General features: G+C 46.5%; 1 long non-coding RNA gene across 1 annotated transcript; it reads left to right on the top strand.

Moving 5' to 3' along the window:
- Positions 1-14,559: 14,559 nt before the first annotated feature.
- Positions 14,560-21,356, top strand: LOC128114313 (uncharacterized). Its single transcript, XR_008219744.1, has 3 exons — positions 14,560-14,775; positions 19,154-19,262; positions 20,507-21,356. It is a non-coding gene; the product is annotated as an uncharacterized LOC128114313 (long non-coding RNA).
- The last annotated feature ends 728 nt before the right edge of the window (positions 21,357-22,084 follow it).

Genomic DNA, 22,084 nt, shown 5'->3' with positions numbered 1-22,084 from the left:
TGATGACAGGTGCAGGTTTCTGATGGGCCATGAGATGGTCAGGTCAGCAAATGTGCCATGCGTCTGCTGCATAGATGCTCCAGTTTGTCTCCACAGGGTGAGCAGCGACAGCTGTATTTGTCAAGGTCCTGGAAATGTACAGTCTTCCCTTCTTTGTATGTAGAGAGGCAAGGTTTCAAAAAACCCACACAGATTAGGGTGTGCCAAGCTGTCAATGGCAACAGTATTTTTTCTTTTTTAAAAAGGTGATTTTTTTTATTGTTTGATAATTTCATACATGCTTTGTGTGTGTTTGTGTGTGACAGGGTCTCACTGCACAGCTGGCCTTGAAGTCACGATCCAACTCAACCTCCTCAGTTCCAATGATTACAGGCATGTGCTACCATGCCCACAAACGGTATTTCTTAATAATACTAAGTAATAGTACTAAGTCAAACTACTGCAGTGTTCACATAGGCTTGCCTACTAGTGACTGAAGGACCTTGCCCTTCCCCCATTCCCTCTGCCTTGCTGAAAACCCTTAGATTACATTCCTGAAGCTAGCCACCAAGGTCTAGTCCCTTGTTTGGCCACTTCCTCCTCCTGAGGCTGACTACCAAGGTCCAGCAATCAGAAGTCCCCTTTGGCTCACCTAATCAACACGCCCAATTAAAATCGAACACCTCATCCTAACATACCCCCCCCCCCCTTACCTTTATAAACCGCCATTTGCCTATGGGTCATGTCTGCTCTCTATGCAGAGGCAGTCCTTTGTCCACCAGGACAAATACCCCTGCCCCCTTTCCCTTGCCTCTTCTCCTTCTAACACAGACCTCCCCTTTTTCTCTTCTTAAAAATGACACCTGCAAGGTCATTTGCTCCTGTTTTCTGCCGCAGTCAGAAAGCAGCCACTTTAACTTTTCTTCACTACTTAATAAAGGATCTCTCTGTGAAAACAGGTGTTTGGGTGTGGTTTGTGCCTAATCCAGGGGTCCGGGAGGCCACTCCCTCAGTGGCCATTAACTCAGTTGAATGGGCATTGAGCAGCATTTAAAACAACACATAGAGGCAGGAGAAATGGTTCATTGGTCAAGAGCACACACTGCTCTTGAGGATTGAAGTTCAGTTGCATGCATCAATGTTGGGCATCTCACAACCACCTATGACTCCAGCTCCAGGGATCGGACATCCTCCTCTGGTCTCCAGAGGCACGGCATTCACACACACACACACACACACACACACACACACACACACACACACACACACAGAGAGAGAGAGAGAGAGAGAGAGAGAGAGAGAGAGAGAGAGAGAGAGAGAGAGAGAGAGAGAGAGAGGGAGGGAGGGAGGGAGGGAGAGAGGATTAGAAATAAGGGAAATCTTTATAAGCAAACTCAAGGCTGAGGGTTGGGGATGTAGCTCAGTGACAGGGTGTGTGTAGCATGAACAAGGGGCTGTGTTACATCCTCAGCACAGCACCACACAAAAAGCCCCAAATCCAACATCAACAAAAATATGTTAGACTAGGAAAGTCACAAGATGTCACATGTGAGATACGAGTAAGCATTATAGCCAGGTAGTAGTGCTGCATGCTTTTAATCCCAGCATTTGGAAGGTAGAGGCAGGTAGATCTCTGAGTTCTAGACCAGCCTGATTTACAGACAGGACAGCCAGGGCTACAGAGAGAAATTCTGTCTTGAAAAGCCAAAAAAAAAAAAAAAAAAAAAAAAAAAAAAGTAAGCATTGTGTTGTGAAACCTGACATTTTCATGTTCTTGTTCATATTGTGTGGATGTGTGTGTATTGGGTTGCTATAATTTATATTTTATGGTGGGGTTATAGTTTAAAATTGTGGAAGCTGCTGGTCTGGAGCATGCATTTCTTTTACAATTACACATATCCATTGGGAAGGCACTCTCATGCCATGGCATCACATGTGGAGTTCAGAGGACAGCTGTGGGAGTTCTCTCCTTCAACCACACAGGTCCTGGGGATTGAACAATGCACATGGTCAGGCTTGGTGGTAAGCATCTTCACCTGCTCCACCATCTCACGGACTCTTGAGCATGCATGATTTTAAAAAGACAGTTTACTTTCGGGGCTGGAGAGATGGCTGAGTGGGTAAGAGTGCTTGCCGTGCGAGCATGAGGACCTGAGTTCAAATCCTCAGAACCCATGGAAAAAACTGAGCATGGTCCCGAGCATGCCTGTAATCCTAGTGCTTTGGGGGGGGATGGCGACAAGAGGATTACTGGAACCTGCTGGTCACCAGCCTAGCCAAAAGACGTTTGTGAGCTCCAGGTTCAGAAGAGACCCCGTCTCAAGGGAACAAGGCAGAGCGTGATGGAGCTGAGAACCTAGAGTTCTGTCTCTGGGCTCGTGTATGAATGAGTGCATGCATATGAGCTAGCACCTCCAACCACCCACAACATACAAACTTCTACAAATTTTACTTTGACATTTTTCATACCTGCAGAAAAGTTGCAGGAATAGTAAAGTGAATATTTTGGCCATTTGCCTAAGTTTTCCAATCCCTAAGCTGTTGGCCACATTTTCTCTCTCTCTCTCGTCCCACTGATTCTTCTTTCTTTCTTCTCTCTCTCTCTCTCTCTCTCTCTCTCTCTCTCTCTCTCTCTCTCTCTCTCTCTCTCTTTTCTTTTGAGACACAATTTCTCTGTGTAGCCCTGGTACATTATTTCTTACTAATAGCTTGAAATACAAATATCATGACAATCCCCTTTAGTACCTTAGTATGTAGTTCCTAAGAATGAAGCTATTCTCTTATCAATACCATTATCAAAAAATCAGGATCTCTATAACTTATAAAACACTATTTAAAAACCTATTCTGTGGGAACTGGAGATACAACTCAGTTTGGAGAGTGCATGCTTACCATGCACAAAGCATTGGCTTCCATTTGACCCCCAGCACTGCATAAACCAGGCCCGGTAGCATATGACTGTGATTCCAGCACTGGGGAGGTGGAGGCTGGAAGATCAAAAGTTCAACATAATTCTGAGCAGTATAGCCTGTTCTCAGCCAGCCTGGGCTACATGAGACCCTGTCCCCAAATGCAAACAAAAGCACTCTGGTCTGAGAGTGTGGCCTAGTGGTAGAACAAGTGCCCAGCATCTATAACATCCTGGGTTGCTTCTCCAGAACCAGACACGAAATAAAAACATACTGTGTTGAAATATTAACAACTGCAAAATGAAATTTTTTGAGTAGCTATTTTCCTAGTGGTAGAAAATGAATTCCTAAATCTTGACTTGTCTTCATTTGGTCATAATATTCATGACTCTAAACCTGTTGACTTTAATGTTTCAAAGTGAACTAGTTCTCTGAATGTCTTACTTTCCAAATGTGAGAATCTGATGAGGTCAGAAGTGTTGTTTGCTCAACTGTGTGTTGTGGCCATGGAGACTGAGCAAAGATCACGAGAGTCCAGGAGGGCAGGTCTCTCTGTGTTTGGGTAACCATGGAAGTCCACAGTGGGCACACAGCCTGGGTTACTGAGGAACAAGGTGGTGCCTTGAGAGGAATGTCCTTCCTTTCATTTGGAATGGGTTCAGGAGTTAGCCTCAAAGCTTTGCTCTACTTCTGCCTGGGTTAGGTGACCAGCTTTTAAATGAACATTTACTTGGATGAAGTTTGGAACAAATATCAACACTAAAATAGCCTGGGAGACAGAGTTTTGCAGACATACCTAGTCCAATAGAATTCTGGGAATGTGGGAGCTACTTATTGCCAAATAGATTCAGAGATGCCTAAATAGTAACCCTTATAAATTCTCAGGAGTCGGTGAATGAACCTTTCCCATTATGAGTTCATTAAAGTCTCTCCTGTGGGGAGCAGAGGAAGACCCGAGTGAATGACGTCCCGAGTGAATGTATATGCTTGACACATGTGCAGCCATGTCAAGGATACCAATGCTTCAGCCCCAGGAGAGTGGCAAAGCCTTCCTCAGGAGAGGCTCGGAGGGATGGCAAAACCTTCCTCGGGGGTATAAGTGTGAAGGATGACTGTGTGTGCAAAAAATGTTCAGCATAGCTTTCTTCCCCACCAGATATTTATAACTGCTTCCCTACAGAGACTGACCCTACTGAGACTAGCTAAACCTGTCCCCTTGATCCACCTCTATACTATAAACCCTGCCTCTCTGTTCAACTCTATATAATAAACATGCTGGGCTTTGGGGTGCTGAGTCTCCTCCATCAGACAGCTCAGTTCACCCAATCTCTGACTTTCTGTGTATGTGGAAGTGTTGCAGCTCTGAAGGGCAAGGTTTTCCCAAATCAAGTGTTATACTCCGAGGGGGAAAGGTATCCTGGCAGTCAGGAGCCAAGGAACACCACAAAGTCACACTGCACAACAAACCTCACACTGCTGCCTCTGCTCGGGTGAGAAGCAGCAAAGAGCTGAGCAGGAGGAATGACTATATAGGGTTTCTTGGGAAGGAGTTTTCCAGGGTGGAGATTTCCAGGGTGGAGATTGGTGGGATTTCAAGTCCTGAGCTTGGGGCGAGCTCAGGGATTGGTAGGATTTTGAGCTCAGAATTGATGAGTTTTCAAACCCAGAAGTGAGCTCAGACCTTTTACCCTACCGTATATGTATCCATGGGTTTGTCATTTCTTCATTCCCTCATCACCTCAGTCAGGTTAATCCCTGGAACCAGGCAAAGGTACAGCACTTTCCTCCATCACTGGTTAGTTAGCACTTAGGGAAATGTTAGGTACCACAGGTTCTGCTAAGCAAAACTGGATGTATTGGTCAGGGTGGGCCATATTCTGTTGCAGTAACAATCAGTTCCCAACATCAATGTCTTACTGGAATTTATTTCTTGCTTATGGTACATAGCCAATGTAGGCTTATTAGGGGAGTCAATATGGGGCTTTCCCCTTGTAGCTACCCAGGGAGTCAGGCTGATGAGGGATCCACCATCTCACACATTGTTACCAAAACACAACTTCAGCATTCCCAGACACAGGGAAGGGGAGGTTGAGAGAATCAAACATCTTTCTAAATGTTTCCACCCAACTGACATGTGTTGATGTTGTGTGACAGACTTTTCCTGGGGAGATGTAACACACACATGTCTACTCAACCCAGATAGGAACCTCACAACAGACCCAAGTGTAGATACTACCAAAGTCCAACTTGGTGAACCAATGAGTGTTATTGGAGTGACTTACAGGAATATGGGTGAGGGGTTACTTACAGGAGCAGAAATGACTCAACACAGCTGCACCACCAAAGCCCACCCCAGCATGGGTGACAGCTCACAAAGCTGGGAACCTGGGGCACATGGCACAGCCTGTAGGCAGCTCAACAGGTTGGAGGATGCCCTTTCCAGGTGCCTCAGTTGGTCTGAGCCCCTTCCAGGCATCTGGGCTGGTCTCTGTTCCTTCCAGGCAGTTCAGCTGTTCTCGGTCTTCTTTGTAGCTTGGTTTCTTCAAGAGCAACTTTCCACAGTTCTCTGCTGTTTCCTGTTGGGAGGGAGGGGTCTAGTGAATATGGTTGGTTTCAGGGACTTCCTGAAGCTATTTTGGGTTGTTTACTTCCTTTCTTAAGGGGCTTCGCTGCGGGATGAAATATTTCAAACAAGGAGGAAAGCTACACAACAGTGGATGCCCATATAAAAGAAACTATACTGCCGGGCGGTGGTGGCACACGCCTTTAATCCCAGCACTCGGGAGGCAGAGCCAGGCGGATCTCTGTGAGTTCAAGGCCAGCCTGGGCTACCAAGCGAGTTCCAGGAAAGGCACAAAGCTACACAGGGAAACCCTGTCTCGAAAAAACCAAAAAACAAAAAACAAACAAACAAAAAAAAAAAAAAAAGAAACTATACTTACCAAGACAGGGAAGTAGTGTCCCTCACGTGCCCAGGAGAGGAGAAACGGGACTATATGTGAACATAGCAAAGCACAGCACTCGTGGCTCTCATTTGGTGGCTTATTAGGTAGAGCACTCCTCAGAACTGCTTGAAGAAGCAGTGACTCCAGGGAAAAGCCCCGAGCAAGGCTTCTGAACAGTGTTTGCTCTGCTAATCGTGATGCTATGGGCTCTTCCTATTGGTCCTTTCAAGAAAGGGGAGAGATGCCAGGCATGGTGGCACACGCTGTTATCCCAGCACTCGGAAGGCTGTGGCAGCAGGGTAGTTCAAGGTCAGCCAGGCTACATACAAAACAGAAAAGGGGGTGGGGTAGATCTTGGAGGAGTTGAGGAGTGGAGGAGGAGATATGATCAAAATACATTTTATACATGTATGGGATTCTTAAAGAATCAAAATATATTCAAGTCAAAACAACAAAAAGGGTAGAGACAGATCATATTTTTCTTTTAAAAAGTGTTTCCAGCTGGGTGTGGTATCACACGCACACATCTTTAATCCTTAAATTTGGGAGGCAGAGGCAGGAGGATCTTTGTGAGTTCCAGGACAGTCTGGTCTACATAGCAAATTCCAGGTCAGCCAGAGCTACAGACCTTGTCTCAAAAAAAAAAAAAAAAAAAAAAAAAAGAAAGAAAGAAAGAAAGAAAGACAGAAAGAAAGAGAAAAGGTTTCTAAGCTCAGTGGTAGAGCATTTATCTAGCAGGCACAAGGCCCTGCGCACACCCTCAGCTCTTAACAATGCTTTCCATACACTCACTCACTTTACAATACAGAACTTCGCAGAGGGAAGGTCTGAAGGTGGTTTGCAGAAGGTCCCTTGTGCTGGCCTCACAAGAACAGTCAACAGACCTCACTGCTCCTCTTTGTCCGGTCAGCACTATACTCCTCTAGAGGAAGGTCTGCTGGGCACAGCTGTCCTTATTCTTGGACCTCACTGCCACCCTCCCCCCTTCTTCAAGAGAGAGGACCCCATTCTCTTCTGTTCTTGGCCAAAGGTGTCCCTGACGTCGGACTCTCTCGCAGTCTGGAAGAGAGACGAATGAAACGGTTCCAGGGGGGTGGATAGAGTGGGAGAGAAGAAGTAGGCCAGCCAGCTGTTCCTGGGAGGGACTGTTGGCAGCGCTCAAGGCCCCAGCCTCCTTACAGGCCTCACCCACATGCCTGGAACTGCCAAGCTGTCTCTGTTTCCCAAAGCAAGCTGACAGTGAGGAGTCTTTTTAAAGCCTGCCTCTGAAACTCCACCTAGGAAATTCCAGTGTCTGGAAGGCCGCTGCCCTCTTCCTCTGCAGCCCTTCCCCAGGAACATCATGTAGTCCTACTGTGTGGCCACCAGAGTTTGGGCTGTCAGCCCCCCTGTTGACCTTCTAGTCTTTTCTCCTTCCCAGTTCTACACTGCTTAAAAATTGCTCCTCAGAGCTCCAGAGCAAACAAGGATAACGGTGACGCCAGTCAGCCCAAAGTGATACAGACTGACACATTTCTCTACAAATAGTGCCAACCTCTGGGGAGTCGGGAGGACTCTCCTCTCTAAAGTGTCCACATAAAACCAATGTTTCCCTCCTCTCTGCTGTCACATGGACTCGCGGGCCCTCTCTGAGACTGTTTGCGGGCTCCCCTTAGAGAGGCCCTAACGGGCTCTGTCTTTGTATTCATCCAAGACCCAAAGGCTTCACAGCACAAAGGATGTCTTTCCGGATGCCAGCCCAGGTTTTTGTCTCAGGAGGCAGGGACTGCTGAACTCTGTCACTCTGTCTGTCCCTGAATCTATTGGTCTAGTGGGTGCTGGGGTTGGTACAGCATCAAATTCAGCTTTCAAGGGAATGTGGGGGGAGCAGGGGACTGTGGGTCATATGGAGATGATTGTTTTCATTTCTGGGCATGGAATTCAGGGCCTCATCCGTATTAGGCAAGCTCTCTGCCACTGAACCACACTCACAGCTCTGTTTTTGTGTCAAAAGCAGCAGTAACTACTGGGTCACTGCTCCTTAAGAGAGGTACCCCCGCCCGGGGCTGGTTTGAGGAGCTTTTCATCCAATTCTCTCCACCACATACAGGCAGGCCCAGTCTGGAAGAGCAATTTGGTGTCTGCTTCCCTGTAGCTTGGGGTACAGGCCAGAGTGAGGCCTGGCCTCCAGTCCCTGCTGGCCACCTTCAGTTCCCGAATGAATGCTACCTTTCTTTTTCTGTTTGTGCTCCAGGCAGACGAGACTGAAAGGCTCTTGTGTAAACATACAATTTTGAAGGGCGTTCCTTTGAAATTTTGCTGACTTCTAGAACTGTGACCCTAAGAGGAGAAAAAGAGTTTTCTTCTAGCCAGACTGAGTCCTGCCAAGACCAACCCACAGGGAGCCCCGTGGAGGCTCTTTTTCCACTGCTGCCACTGACAGAGTTCCCTCTTAGCCTGCAAACAGGTGCTCAATGTTGTTTTGAGAATCTTATTTTGTAGCCCAGGCTGGCTTTGAACTCATGGTGAACACCCTGCCCTAGTCCCCTGAGCGCTGAGATGACAGGCGTGAGTTACTGTGATAAAGTACTCTGACAAAGACAACTTAAGGGGGAAGGGGCTTATTTTACTCACAGTTAAAGGTACAGGGAAGTCAAGGCAGCAGGATCTTGAACCAGAACCAGAAACAAATGCTGCTGTTCAGTTCAGGATCCCAGCCAGGGAATGATGCCACCCACAGTGGGCAGGTCCTTCCCTCCACAATGAATGCAATCAAGATATGCCTCCACAGGCATGCCTGGAGGCCCATCTCCCAAGTGATCCTAGATTTTGTTGGCAATTAACACTAATGATCTCTTCCACCCCCACAAAATAACAAAGTAAATGGAAATTTTAGCATGTATCAGAAGTAGTAGAATGTGCTATTTCACTACACTTTTGATTCACTTAATGTGAGTGTACTGCATGTGTGTTTACAAGATTCCAATACAAAAATCTACCTTGCCTTGTGCACTATAATTTTCGTTTGTTTGTTTTCAAGACAGTGTCTCACTATGTAGCTCTCAGTGTGTGCACCAGGCTGGCCTCGAACTCACAGAGATCCGCCTGCCTCTGCCTCCTAAGTGCTGGCATGGGCCACTATACCTGATTAATTTTGACTCTTTTTTTTTTTTTGGTTTTTCGAGACAGGGTTTCTCTGTGTGTAGCTTTGCGCCTTTCCTGGGACTCACTTGGTAGCCCAGGCTGGCCTCGAACTCACAGAGATCCGCCTGCCTCTGCCTCCCGAGTGCTGGGATTAAAGGCGTGCGCCACCACCGCCCGGCTAATTTTGACTCTTAAAGCAGGGTCACAGCTCTCTTTGGTTCCTTCTTTGTTTTCAAAGAGTGTGTCCTTAGAAGGAGATGCAGGACTCCACTCCATCCTTCCTTCTGGGCACTCTTTTCTCATGCAGCCAGCGTGCTTGCCTCCCCTCTTCTCTATTTGACATAGTTAGAGCCAAGAAAGTGAGAGCAGGCGCTTGGAAGATCACCTGGGCAACCACAAGGATGTGCATCCCAACTGCTAATGAGTGCTGGGCTCCTGCGGGGAGACTCTGCTTCGTTTACTAAGTTAATAGCTATTAATGAGAATGTCCTTGAATGACCTCCTGCTGTCCTGCTGTGATACCTATTATTAATTCTCTTAATATGAAAAAAAGAAACCCCAATTACCCAAGGAGCAATAACTAGAGATTGTCATCAATATGAGGAACTCCATTATGTCACTTCTGTACCCTACTCCTAATATTATATGTAGCTGCCTTTTCCAAATTTTCCCCCTTTATTTCAAAATGTGTGTTCCTCTGGAAATGAGATGGTTATCACCATCCATGGCCTATTTTGTGCCAAGTAAGGAGTCGATACAGAATTGTTTAATTCTCTCGTCTAATTTTATAACAGTCTTGCAACACAGGCAGTTACACCCATTTTACAGATGTGGAAACTGAGGTTTAGAGGCTCAAATGACTTGCCAAAGGTCCATAGCTAGTATATGGCAAAAGTGGGATTTTAATGTTTGTCTCTCAGCTCCAGAGTCTAAGTCAATGTCCCTGCTCGACACAGTAAAGGGACAGGCATTTCTCTTCTGGAGCTCACAGTTGAAGGTTGGGAGCAATGATCAAAATGATTCCCAAAGAATTGGCCTCTGGGTTAGCCATTGTTCTCATCACTTTGACAAGTGACCTGATAGGAGCCTCTTAAGACAGACAAGATTGATTTGGGCTCTTAGTTGCAGAGGGTCCATAATAGTGGGGAAGGCACAGCTGAGTGGCTCAGACCATGGAGGTAGGAGTGTACATAGGGATTTCTCAAATGACTGTGGTATACAGGAAGCAAAGAGCTGCACCATCCCAGAACCAGAACTGGGCTGTAACATCTACAGACCTGGTCCTAGTGACCCACTTCCTCCATCCAGGCCCCACCTCCTAAGCAGTGGTTCTCAACTTATGGGTCACAACCCATTTGAGATTGCATATCAGGTATTTATGTAACAATAACAGTAGCAAAATTACAGTTATAAAGTAGCAACAACAATAATGTTGTGGTTGGGGGTCATCACAACATGAGTAAATGTACTAAAGGGTCACAGCATTAGGAAGGGTGAGAACCACTGTCAGGTTTCACAGCCTTCAAAATCTGTCCCCAAGCTGGGGATGAAGCATTTGAGTCATTCACCATATCCAAGAAGGGGAGTCTGTTCAACAGATGGCGTTGGGGCAAGTGGGTGTTTGTAGACCAGAAAAAGCAAAAAGGAACCCCAGCCTGAACTTCACACGTATTTGAAAAACAACTCAAAATGAGTCATTGAATTAAATGTAAATATAAGACATTTTGGGGACAATGAATGGGGGCTTTGGAGCTACGAACAATTCTCAGACCTGATGTCAAAAGGAACAACTCACTACAGGAAAAACTGACAGCTTCTCATCCAAATGAAAGTGTTATTCTGCAACAGGCCATGACTATAGGGTGGAAAGCTAAGTTACAGGGCTGCTGAGATGATGCAGTAGCAGATGACATTCCCAAGCCTGCTGACCTGAGTTCAATCCCAGGGACCTACATGGTAGAAGGTGAGAACTGACTCCTGCAGGTGCTTCTCTGACCTCCACACAGATGCCATGGCATGCATGGGTCAGCAGATACACAAGAAAAACAAACAGCCAAACAAACAAACAAACAAACAAACAAACAAATAAGTTACAGACTGGGAGAAAATATTTGGAAACTACATAGCTCATGAAGGACTCTCCAAACTCAACAGTGAAAACCCCAATAGTGCAGTTAGGAAATGGGCAGAAGCCATAGACGGACCTATCACTGAAGAGGATGGAGAGATGGAGAGTAAACATGTGAAAAGATACTCAGCATCACTAGCCAGCAGAGAAGGGTGCTGTGGGATGGTCTGTATGTCAAATGTGTTGCTGATTGGTCAATAAATAAATCACTGATTGGCCAGTGGCCAGGCAGGAAGTATAGGCGGGACTAACAGAGAGGAGAATTGAGAGAACAGGAAGGCTGAAGTGAGAGAGATACTGCCAGCCGCCATGCCATGACAAACAGCATGTGAAGACTCTGGTAAGCCACGAGCCGCATGGCAGGGTATAGATTTATAGAAATGGGTTAATTTAAGATGGAAGAACTAGATAGCTAGAAGCCTGAGCCATTAGGCCAACAGTTTAAATAATATAAGTGTCTGTGTGTTTATTTTATAAGTGGGCTGTCAGACTGCCAGGGTTTGGTGGGATCTAGAGAGAAAACTCTCCAGCTACAGAAGGGCACAGTTAAACCACAGTGAGATAGCTCAATATGCCTATCAGAATGGCAAAATAAAAGCCAATCATGACACCCAATGCTGGCGGCCACTCTGGAAGAAATTTGGCATTTTCTTACAGAATTGAACACACAACTACCATGTGGCATAGCATTCGCACTCCTGGCCCTTCATCCTAGTAAAAGGAACACTTATATTCATACACAGACATACATATGCATGGTCATAGCAACTTGACTAATAAGAGCTTATGGAAATTCAAGCACCAACTTTGGATTTTCCCCAGTAAATTCTCATTGTTGAAATTATTTTGCTTTCTCTATTTTTTAAAAATGGCTTAAATTTTAATTTATGATTAATACTATCTTTTTATTCTTTGAGAAGCATGTATACATGTACACAATGTATTTTAATCATATTCATGCCCCCATTTGCCCTTTCCATACTCTTCTCGGACTCCTCTCACTGTGTCCCCAACCTAGTCTGCCTTCTGTTGTGTGGTGATAAACATGATCACCAAAAGCGACCTGGGGAGGAAAAGGGTTTATTTCAGCTTCCAGGTTAGAGTCCACCGTGGAGGGAAGTCAGGGCGAGAACCCGGGGCAGGAACCTGGAGGCAGGAACTGAAGAGGCCATGGAGGAGAGCTGCTTACTGGTTTGCTCCTCATGGTCCCCTCAGCTTTCGTTTTGTGCAACCCAAGCCCACCTGCCTAGGGGTCACACTGGCCCTCCCACACCAATTTGCCCACAGGCCAATCTGATGGAGGCATTTTCTCAACTGAGGGTCCCTCTTCCCAGACGACTCTACCTTGTGTCAAGCTGACCAAAAGCTATCTAGCACAGTGCCCTCCCAACTCCATGGCCTTAAAAAGAAAAAGAAAAACAAAACAAAACAAACAAACAAACGAAACAACAACCATGAGTACAATAGGGCTACTTATGAGTGTGTATGGGATCATTCACTGGAACATAGGCAACGTATCACGAGCCACGTACCTGAAGAAAACTTATTCTCCATCCCCCATCAGACAATTACTGCCAGTTACTCTGCTGGTACTAGTGGTAATTTGTGAGCCCTTTCCTGATCCATGCTCTGGGTGTGTATGTGCTTCTGTGAATGGAACTCAGGGCCTTGTGCATGCTAAGCACACTGAGCTGTGTCTCCAATCCAGTTTTACTCTTTTTTTTTTTTGTTCTGACTGGCCAGGAACTCACTGTGTCCTAGATCAGCCTGCTCTTAAACTCACAGAGATTCATCTGCCTCTGCCTCTCTAGTGCTAGGATTAACCAGTTTTATTCTTTAAAACAGAATTATTATTGGAGCTAGGGAGATGGCCCAGAGGTTAAGAACACACATTGCTTTTGTAGAGGACCCAGGTTTGTTCAGCAGCACCTGCATGGCACCTCACAACCATCTGTAGCTCAGTTCCAGGGGATCTGACTCCTTCTATGCAAATGGTGGCCTTTGCTTTGCTCATTACACATGAGCAAACATGTACACATAAGATCTTAAAAAAAAAAGAACTACTATGAACCTTTAAAGTCAGAACACAAAGTGAGAGCTTCATTCCACACTTTCCTACATACATGTCATTCCACTTCATTCTTTGCCTTCCTTTCTCACTGGCCTCCTCCATCCCCTGCATCCTCTCTCTGGTTCCTGTCCCTCTTTCAGCTTTCGTGTCATTGGAACGCCATTGCACTCTCTCCCCTCCTCTCCTTATTCGAGTCAGGCTCACTTAACATGCTGATCTCCGGCTCTATCTATTTCGCTGCAGTGCCATGACTTGATCTCTCCATATTTGCACAGAATCCCACCGTGTGGGGGGAGCCACTTCCTTTATCCATCCATCTCTCATGAGTAGTGCAGCGATGTGCATGACTGTCCTCCTAGCCAAGCAAGCTTGGGGAGTTCCGCTCAGCTCGCTTGCAACAGGATTAGTCCAGCCGGGCTTGCTTATAGCCCGTCATGTAGGTCACACAACGGCCACCCGAGTGTCCAGCAGCTCTCCACCACCTGCTGTATGCAATTCTCTCCTAATTGCAGGTGACCCCAGGGAGGGGCTTGAGTATCTAAGGGTGGGGTGGCGGCTAGAGGAGGAAGACTTCATCTATGTGGCTGTAGAGAAGCCCTCAACCTTGTGGGGTCAGGGTCAGTGTGGCTAGTTGTTGGGGGAGGAACACCCACGCCCCTCACCTGTGCTCTGTAATGAAACCCAAGAAAATCATTGGTTTTTCCAAAGTGAACTTAGGGGGAGCTGTGCCTCTGCTTCTGTCGGGGGGGGGGGGGGGGGCAGGTGGTAGTGGTAGCTTGCTTAGGTCTCCCCAGTGGAAGGAATTCTAGATACGGGAGATAACGTGGGCGATCAAGTATCTCCAGTGCGTGTGTATACCACTCCAGGCATTCGTATAGTGCATCATATGGTTAGTTCTATTTTGAGAGTTTTGAGGAAGCTCCGTACAGATTTCCCAATGGCTGTACCCGTTTCCACTCCAGTCAGCAGGGAGTGAAGGTTCTCCTCACCAGCACTTGTTGTCGTTTTGTTTCTTGGTGACAGCCATTCCGACTGAGGTGCGATGGAATTTCAAAGCAGTGCCAGTCTGCATTTCCCTGATAGCTAAGGATGTTGAATACTTTTCCAAATATTATTGGCCATTTATATTTCTTCTTTTAACAGAATTAATTTTGATACAAGGGCTCACTATACAGGCCAGGCTGCTCTTTAGATTGTCGTTTTCTTGCCGCAGCCTCTAACACCCCCCCCCCCCTGTGTTTCCTTTCTTTCTCTACATTTCCTTTTCAAACTGAGAGATGCGTGTTTGGGGGCCTTATAAAAACACCCGTTCGTTGGGAGCTGCTTTCCAGATACCCAAATTCACCAGCGCACTTCCGGGACTCCGTCTGATTGTGACTGCAGAAGCACAGCTCTGTTTTCTGAGTTCCCGGGCGGGCGCTTCGCTGACTAAGACAGCGGCTGCAGGCAGGCGCAGCCTTCTGGAAAGACGAAGCCAGCATCATTTGTCTCTCCTCTGCCGCCTGCAGTGCTACGGCTCCCATTTTCCTCATTAGGAAAATTCCTTTCACCTCAAGGAGCTGATGTGAGGAGTGAAGGGGAGAAGTAGCCATGGAGCCCTTTGTCTGGAGCCAAGGAACAGTGAGTCACCGCCAGAGGCTGCATGGGGCTCAGCAGGGGTAACATAAACCCCAGTGCCAGAGGTTGAGATAATCTAGAAGTTCGTTTCTTTTTCATAATTCAACCCAGAGCTGTGACAACACGGGTGAACCTGAAGGATATTAAGCCAGACACAGGAAGCCAAGTATCACATGATCTCATCCCTACACGGAAACTGAAGCAAGCTGAAACCAAAGAGGCAGAGAGTGGAAAGGAGGCTGCCTGCAGCTGTGGCATGGGGACATGTTAGCACAAAGTTTCAGATACACAGGACTGTAGGCAGGGTTTTTCATCAGGACTGCTGGCTCCCCAATAAACAACAGGGAGACTTACTATTAGTTATAAATGACCAGCTGATGACTTAGGCTTGTTACTAACTAGCTCTTACAACTTAACCCATATTTATTAATTTATGTGCTGCCACGTGGCTCATGGTTTGTTATCACATCTTCTACACATCCTGCTTCCTCTGCCTCTGGCTGATGACTCCACCCTTCTTCTTCCCCGTGTTCTCTCAGTCTGACTCTCCCACCGAACCTCTTCCTGCCTAGCTATTGGCCAGTCAGCTCCTCATTAAACCAATGAGAGCCACACATCTTCACAGTGTACAAAAGGATTGTTCCACAGCACAGGATGAATAAGCCTTCCTGGACAACATAGTAGCTCTAGTTAACAGTACTACTTATTGAGATTTGCTGAGAGGTTTTTAAATGTTCTTACTACAGAAGTAATAAATGCAGGGGCTGGAGAGATGGCTTGGAAGTTAAGAGCACTGGCTGTTCTTGCAGAGGACCTGGGTCCGGTTCCCAGTACCCACATGGCAGCTCATAACCATCCATAACTCCATTTTCAGGGGATCTGAAGCCCTCTTCTGGCCTCCTGTGGACACCAAACATGCATGTGATGCACAAACATACATGCAGGCAAAACCACCCATACACATTAAATAAAAATCAACAAATATTTTTAAAAGGAATGCATCTGTGAAGCAATGGAGAAATGTTTGATTTAGCCATTTTACAAATGCATACATAGGTCAAAGCATCACGAGGTATACCACAACTCTATACAATTTTTATTTGCCAATTTGTAAGTAGCTAAGGGCAGAAAGCATAGCTCAGAAGTATTCCCAAGGTCCTGGATTCCGTCCCTATCACCCTGCATCAAACCAAGACAAAAACAACTACAGAAAGTTCAGTGGGAAGGAAGTCTGTAGCCTGTGTGGCAGCTGCACTATAAAGCTCAAAACTACCCAGATTTCTCAAGTTATCACTCCATTGTGTATAATTCTTATTCTCAAAGCTGTCTCATAATCCAAGAGGGCTGCAAGAGCACCAGCCATCACATACATATTCTAGTCAGAATGATCCCTTTTGACTAGAAGGGAACAAATAAAACTGTATTTTTTTTTTCTATCAAGAATATTTTCTGGCCAGACATGGTGAGGCACACCTTTAATCCCAGCATTTGGGAGGCAGAGGCATGGTGGTTCTCTGTGAGTTCAAGGCCAGCCTGGTCTACATAATGAGTTCCTGGACCACCAGAGCTACAATAATAGAGATCCTGTCTCAAGAAAACAAAACAAGACAAAACAAACAACAACAAACCCAAAACCAAACCAAAACAACAACAACAACAAACAAACAAACAAAACACAAACAAACCCTAAAAGAAATATTTTCTGGATAATTCTGCTCCCAGAACTCCTAACTCCCAGGTTATTAAAAAAACATCTCAGTGCCTGCTGTGGTATTTCCTTATGAAGCACCGGTTAAGAAGGCCTTCGGGACCCAAAACGATACAGGGTTTTCTCGTTGCTCTTAGTTGCCTGCTAGAACTAGATGAAAATACCACATACTTGTTTTGCTGGGTGGAGAGAAATCAAGCTGGAACTGTGCTGGAAGCTTTTCCCTTGCTAGTTAGTTTTCATGGTGCAGGAAGGTGCTGTGTGAGCTTCTGAGGGAGAAAAGTCATCAACAGTCTTACCTAGTGTTGCGGCCACATTGCGAGATCCCCCCCCCCACCCCAGCAAGACCACCATAGAGCCAATATCTGATGCAAAACACACAGGGGTTTATTGATAACAAGCAAGCCCGGGCTTGGTCCGTGTCACAGCGGGTAGAGGAGAACGGCCCTGAGCTCTCAGGGTGAGGGATTTTTAAAGGGAAAAACCGCAAGCAGGGTGGTACAAGCCTTTGCGTCATATGATTGGGTGAGGGTGTGTAACCTTTGAATTTACTGGTTGGGGCTTACAGTTATCATTTGGGGGCAGGCCTGGACAAGTCCCAGGTTTTGTCCTTTAGCTGGCCTAGCACGTTCACATTGACCCATGCACGTACCTCTAAGTTGGTGAGGGGTCCCAGACAGTAAACAACTGGCTGAACTTTGAGCGGTCAGAGTACATGCAGAAAGGGAGCTACTGCAAGGACTATGTCTTTTGTTCATGGCCCTCCCAGAAACTGCTGCTCAAGTCTCAGGAAACTGAAATTGAGGCCTGATCTCTGAGAGAAGACTGAGCAGCCTGTTATGGCATCTGCTTGGTCTTGTCAGCTGGTGTTGTACATCAACTTGACACAAGCTAGAGCCATCAGAGAGGAAGAAGCCACCATTAAGGAAATGCCTCCATGAGATTCAGCTCTACGGCATTTTCTCAATTAGTGATTAATGTTGGAGGGCCCAGCCCATTGTAGATGGTGCCATCCCTGGACTGGTGGTCTTGGGTTCTATAAGAAAGCAGGATGAGCAAGCCAGGGGGAGCAAGCCAGTAAGCAGCACCCTTCCATGGCCTCTTCTCCTGCCTCCAGGTTCCCATCCTGTTTGAGTTCCTGTCCTGACTTCCTTCAGTGATGAACAGCAATGGTGAAGTCTAAGCCAAATAAACCCTTTCCTCCCCAGCTTGCTTTATTGTCATGGCGTTTTGTCGAAGCCACAGAAACCCTAACTAAGACACCCAGTATGAACCCTGTAAGCTACAATATCAACCTGACAGACAAGATGTACCCACTAGCGCAATGGTAGTATATATAAATGCTAACCAACACCTTTCCACAGGAAGAATGTATGCCTGCTACTGTGAACCTGGCCAAAACCCGTGGCCAGGGACGTCATAAGCCTTGGGGATGTGAGTGGGAGACCTATTACTGTTTAGCTATATGGGCATGATGCCAGACTGCCTTCCAAATATATTTACAGCCATAGCTTAGTGTTGCTCCCAGCCTTGGTCAGAGAAGCTTCTGTTTGCTGTGGGCCACATTTAATACAGAAACTCATTACTGGTCAGAGTGCTGAGAATAAGTGACAGTTGTGTGCTCAGCTCAGCTATGAACGGAACATCTATGTCACCCGCTCTAAGGCTCAGGGAGCACAGCAGAGGAGGCGACAGGAAGAACGTAAGAGGCAGAGGGTGAGGAGGGCTGCTGTGAGCTGCTGCTGTGGGGCCACGATGTGGTACTTGCACCTGTGAACCTGGAGCGCAGTTGCTCCCTGCACAATGATGGGAATTCCGTAAGAATTCCATCATGGATTGAAGAGAGGCTTATTGTGGGGGGACCCACCCCCACTTTTTCTGCAGAGCACTCTCAAGTAGGGAGAAGTGAGAAATATTTAGATAGAAATATAGAGGGGAGAGAGACAGACAGAAACACAGGATAGCCTCAGGAGGGTCGGGATCCTTATCCACTGACCCCTTCTGTCTCTTCTAAAGGGCTATTTATGGAAATGCCAAGGAGTGGAGCAAAAGCCAAGCGTAGACCCTTCCAAACACCTGGTAACCATGCGCATGGTCAAGCCATCCCCTTATGCAGCCCTGCTGGGTAAAGCAAGCTCAGATCTCACTAGGAAACCTCTGTGGGCTTCTACAGCTTATAAGGCTCCCTCTTTGAGAGCTATAGACTGTAAATGGTTATGGGGGGTGTCAATTCCTCAGTGATGTAGCCATGAGAAGTTGCTCTTATGCAAGTAAATAACCCCTCCACCCCATGCCCATGCAAGCAAAGCTAATTAATTGTGTGGGTCACACACACACAGACATGACAGAAGAGGGGGGGGAGCCTTGGGAAGAAGGATTGTTTGGTAGGAAGGGAAAGGGTATAAGAGAGGGTATTGGGGGTAAACATGATCAAAATACATTATAGATGTGTATGAAATTGTGAAAGAATAAATTAATGAATTTTTTTTTTGTTAGTTGCCTACATCCCTGCATCCATTCCCCATATTAACCAAACAAAAACACACTGGAGGCTGAGAAGTGTTATTTATCCTATTTGGTTATATCTCCCGTTCAAGGGGAGAGAGACACGTATGCTGAAGAGAAACTAAAGTATGTATGTCCCAGCTGAAGCAGAAGGTTCTGTTCCTGTAGGAAAGGGGCGACTGCTGCACCTTGGTGGGGAAAGGAGAGGCTTGCTCAACAACTTCCACCAGGAACCTGGCAGAAGACTGCACGACCTGCTCAACAAAAATATGAACGGGTAAGAGCTCAGTTGGCAAAGCGCTTGCTGTGCGAGCATCAGGACCTGTGCTTGATCCCAGCCCCTCTGTAAAAGTGGACACAGCAGCCATGTATCTTTAATCTCAGCACTGGGGACACAGAGACAGGATGATGTGTCGTGTCTCAAAAATGAAAAAAAGGTGGACAGGCTAGGAAGCCAGCTCATCGGGTAAAGGTGCTTGGTGTGTGCAAGTCTGACTGCGTTTGCCCCCTTGAATCCGTGGTGGAAGGAGAGCATCGACTCCCCAAAGTTGTCTTCTGATCTCATGTGCATGCACTCACAGTCACACCCACCCCTTGCACTAATAAATAAAATGGAAATTAAAAAACAAAGTGGAGAATGATTAAGGAAGATACCTGACGTTGACCTCTGGCCTCCATATGTGTGCATATATGTAAACACACATGGGCACACACATATGCACAAGTATATTTCTACATGAAGTAAACCTTCTCTGAGGTCATATCTGGCTTGAGAGGAGCTTTGCCTTGACAAACCCTGCCTGGGCTCTGGACTGTGTTGGATCTCAGGTCCTGGGGAGGTCTGCCCTGCCTTGACCTGAGTATGGACAAAGGTAAGGGGCTTGTCTTTGCCCGGCCTTCAGGGCCTCTACTTCTGTCTACTTCCCGCTCCAATGCAATGCTTCTTCCTGTTTAATCAGCATGTCCTGCCTATCTCCCGCCCCCGCCCCAGATGTAGCAGTTCCTTCTTCCAAACTCTCCCAGGAGGGGATCCTTCCGCTACTCTCATGGCCACTTCTAGTAACTCATGAGGGACGCCAAGCATGGGATAGGAGTAGAGCATTCCATCTAGAATGAACTCTCTTTCTCTCCTGTGTGTGTGTGTGTGTGTGTGTGTGTGTGTGTGTGTGTGTGTGTGTGTGTGTGTGTGTGTTTGTGTGTATCTGAGTGTGTCTGTGTGTATGCACCTGAGTGTGGATGCCAGACGCTGACCTCTGATGTTGTTAGTCAGGTGCCACCCACTTTTATTTTGTTTAGAAAGGGTCTCTTGCTGCTGGAACTCCCCAAATAGGCTCGTATGGCTGGTCAGAGAGTCTCAGTGGCCTGCCTGTCTCTGCCCCCAGCCCTGGCAGTGTTGGGGTGACAAACGCATGCCACCATGGGTCCGGTTGTTTGTTTTGGCTTTGAAACGGATTCTGGTGATTGCGCTCAGGTCCTCGGGCTAGCATAGCGCGCAGTTTACTGACTGACCATCTCTTTTAGAATCATCTTATCAATGCAAATGATCGCAGTTTCCGTGTCTTACCGAGTAGACACGGTGACACCCACCTTCTAGGACTGTTTTGAGAAGTAAATGACATGGCCGTACCTGGTACGAAGTGCTTTTCTCTGTGTAATTAGTAAGTACCTTTGTGGAGATGTGCTGGTGTTATGTGACACTGTCCCTAGGGAGACACGAACAAGTGTCTACTCACTCCAGATAGGGAACTGATAACAGACCTAAGTACAGATACCACCAAAGTCTAACTTGTGAACCAATGAGTTTTACTGGGGTTACTAAAAGGAATGTGGGAGAGGGGTAGTCTACTGGAACAGAAATGACTCAGACAGCTGCCTCACCAAAGCCCACCCAGCATGGGTGACAGCTCACAGAAGCTCAAAACCTGGATTACAGCACACAACCTGTGGAAGTTCAACAGCTTAGAGACGGCCTCTTTTAAACAGCTAAGATGGTTGGAGGCTCTTACAGGCTGCTCTGTTGATCTCTTCTTATTTTGGGGGAGATGGGGTGATCAGTTACCCTCTACTTCTTCTAGACTGCTTGGCTGGTCTGAGCCTCTCCTCGGTACCTCGGCTGGTCTGAGAGTATCTCTAAGCAGTTCTTACTGCTCATATGTGCTTGGGAGGGAGGGTCCTAGTGAGACTGGCCAGTTTCAGGGACCTCTTGAAGTCTTTGGTTGTTTTGAGCTTTGAGAAGCTTACTTCATGAGTTTAATGAGCTTCCCTGCATGATGAAATGCTCCATCTCCTCTTAGAATATTCTGCATCTTGACAAGCTCCATTCCATGAGGAATGGTTTTATCTTGAAGGAAATGGCTGAAAATACAAGTAATTAAACCTTTTGTTTTGCTGTCTTTTTTTTTTTTTTTTTTTTTTTTTTTTGAGACAGGGTCTTGTGCAGCCTAAGCTGGCTTGGAACTAACTAAGTAGCTTAAACTTGTCTTGGATTTCTGCTCTTCCTGATTCCACCTTCGGAGTGCTGAGGTGAAATGCCACCACACCCAGTATAATGGTTAAACGTCTCAACTTTATAGGCTTTGGAACTACGTAGGAGACACACCTCTGAACATATTGATGAGGGTGTTTCCCTAGAGCTTTACCGGAGGAGGGCAGACCCACCCTGAATATGGATGAAACCATCCATGGGCCAGAGTCCTGGACTGAATAAAATGGAAAAAGTGAGTGAAACACGGACATCATCTGTCTTTGCTTCCTGAGTGTGGACGCGTGTGACCAGCTGTTTTATGCTCAGCTGTCATGCCTTCCTCGTCATGATGGACTGTAGCCCTTTGAACTGTGACCCACAGCCAACCTTCCTTCCTTAAGTTGCTTTCTGTCAGGGGCTTTTTTTCACAGTCATGAATAGAGTAATGAGTACAATAGACCTCATAGTCTGTTTTTTCTTCCTTCCTTTCCCTTCTCTGTTTATTTTATTTCATTTTTTTTTTCAGGGTGAAAGCTGAAAGATCAGAAAAGCAGAACAGCCAGCCACTAGTTCCTTTTTTTTTTTTTTTTTTCTCGAGACAGGGTTTCTCTGTGTAGCTTTGGAGCCTGTCCTGG

Source organism: Peromyscus californicus, unplaced genomic scaffold (genome assembly GCF_007827085.1).
Source record: "Peromyscus californicus insignis strain IS unplaced genomic scaffold, ASM782708v3 Scaffold_10__1_contigs__length_136768540, whole genome shotgun sequence".
Classification (NCBI taxonomy): domain Eukaryota; kingdom Metazoa; phylum Chordata; class Mammalia; order Rodentia; family Cricetidae; genus Peromyscus; species Peromyscus californicus.
The sequence above is the reverse complement of the archived record's forward strand: the minus strand, read 5'-3'. Positions and strand labels throughout refer to the sequence as shown.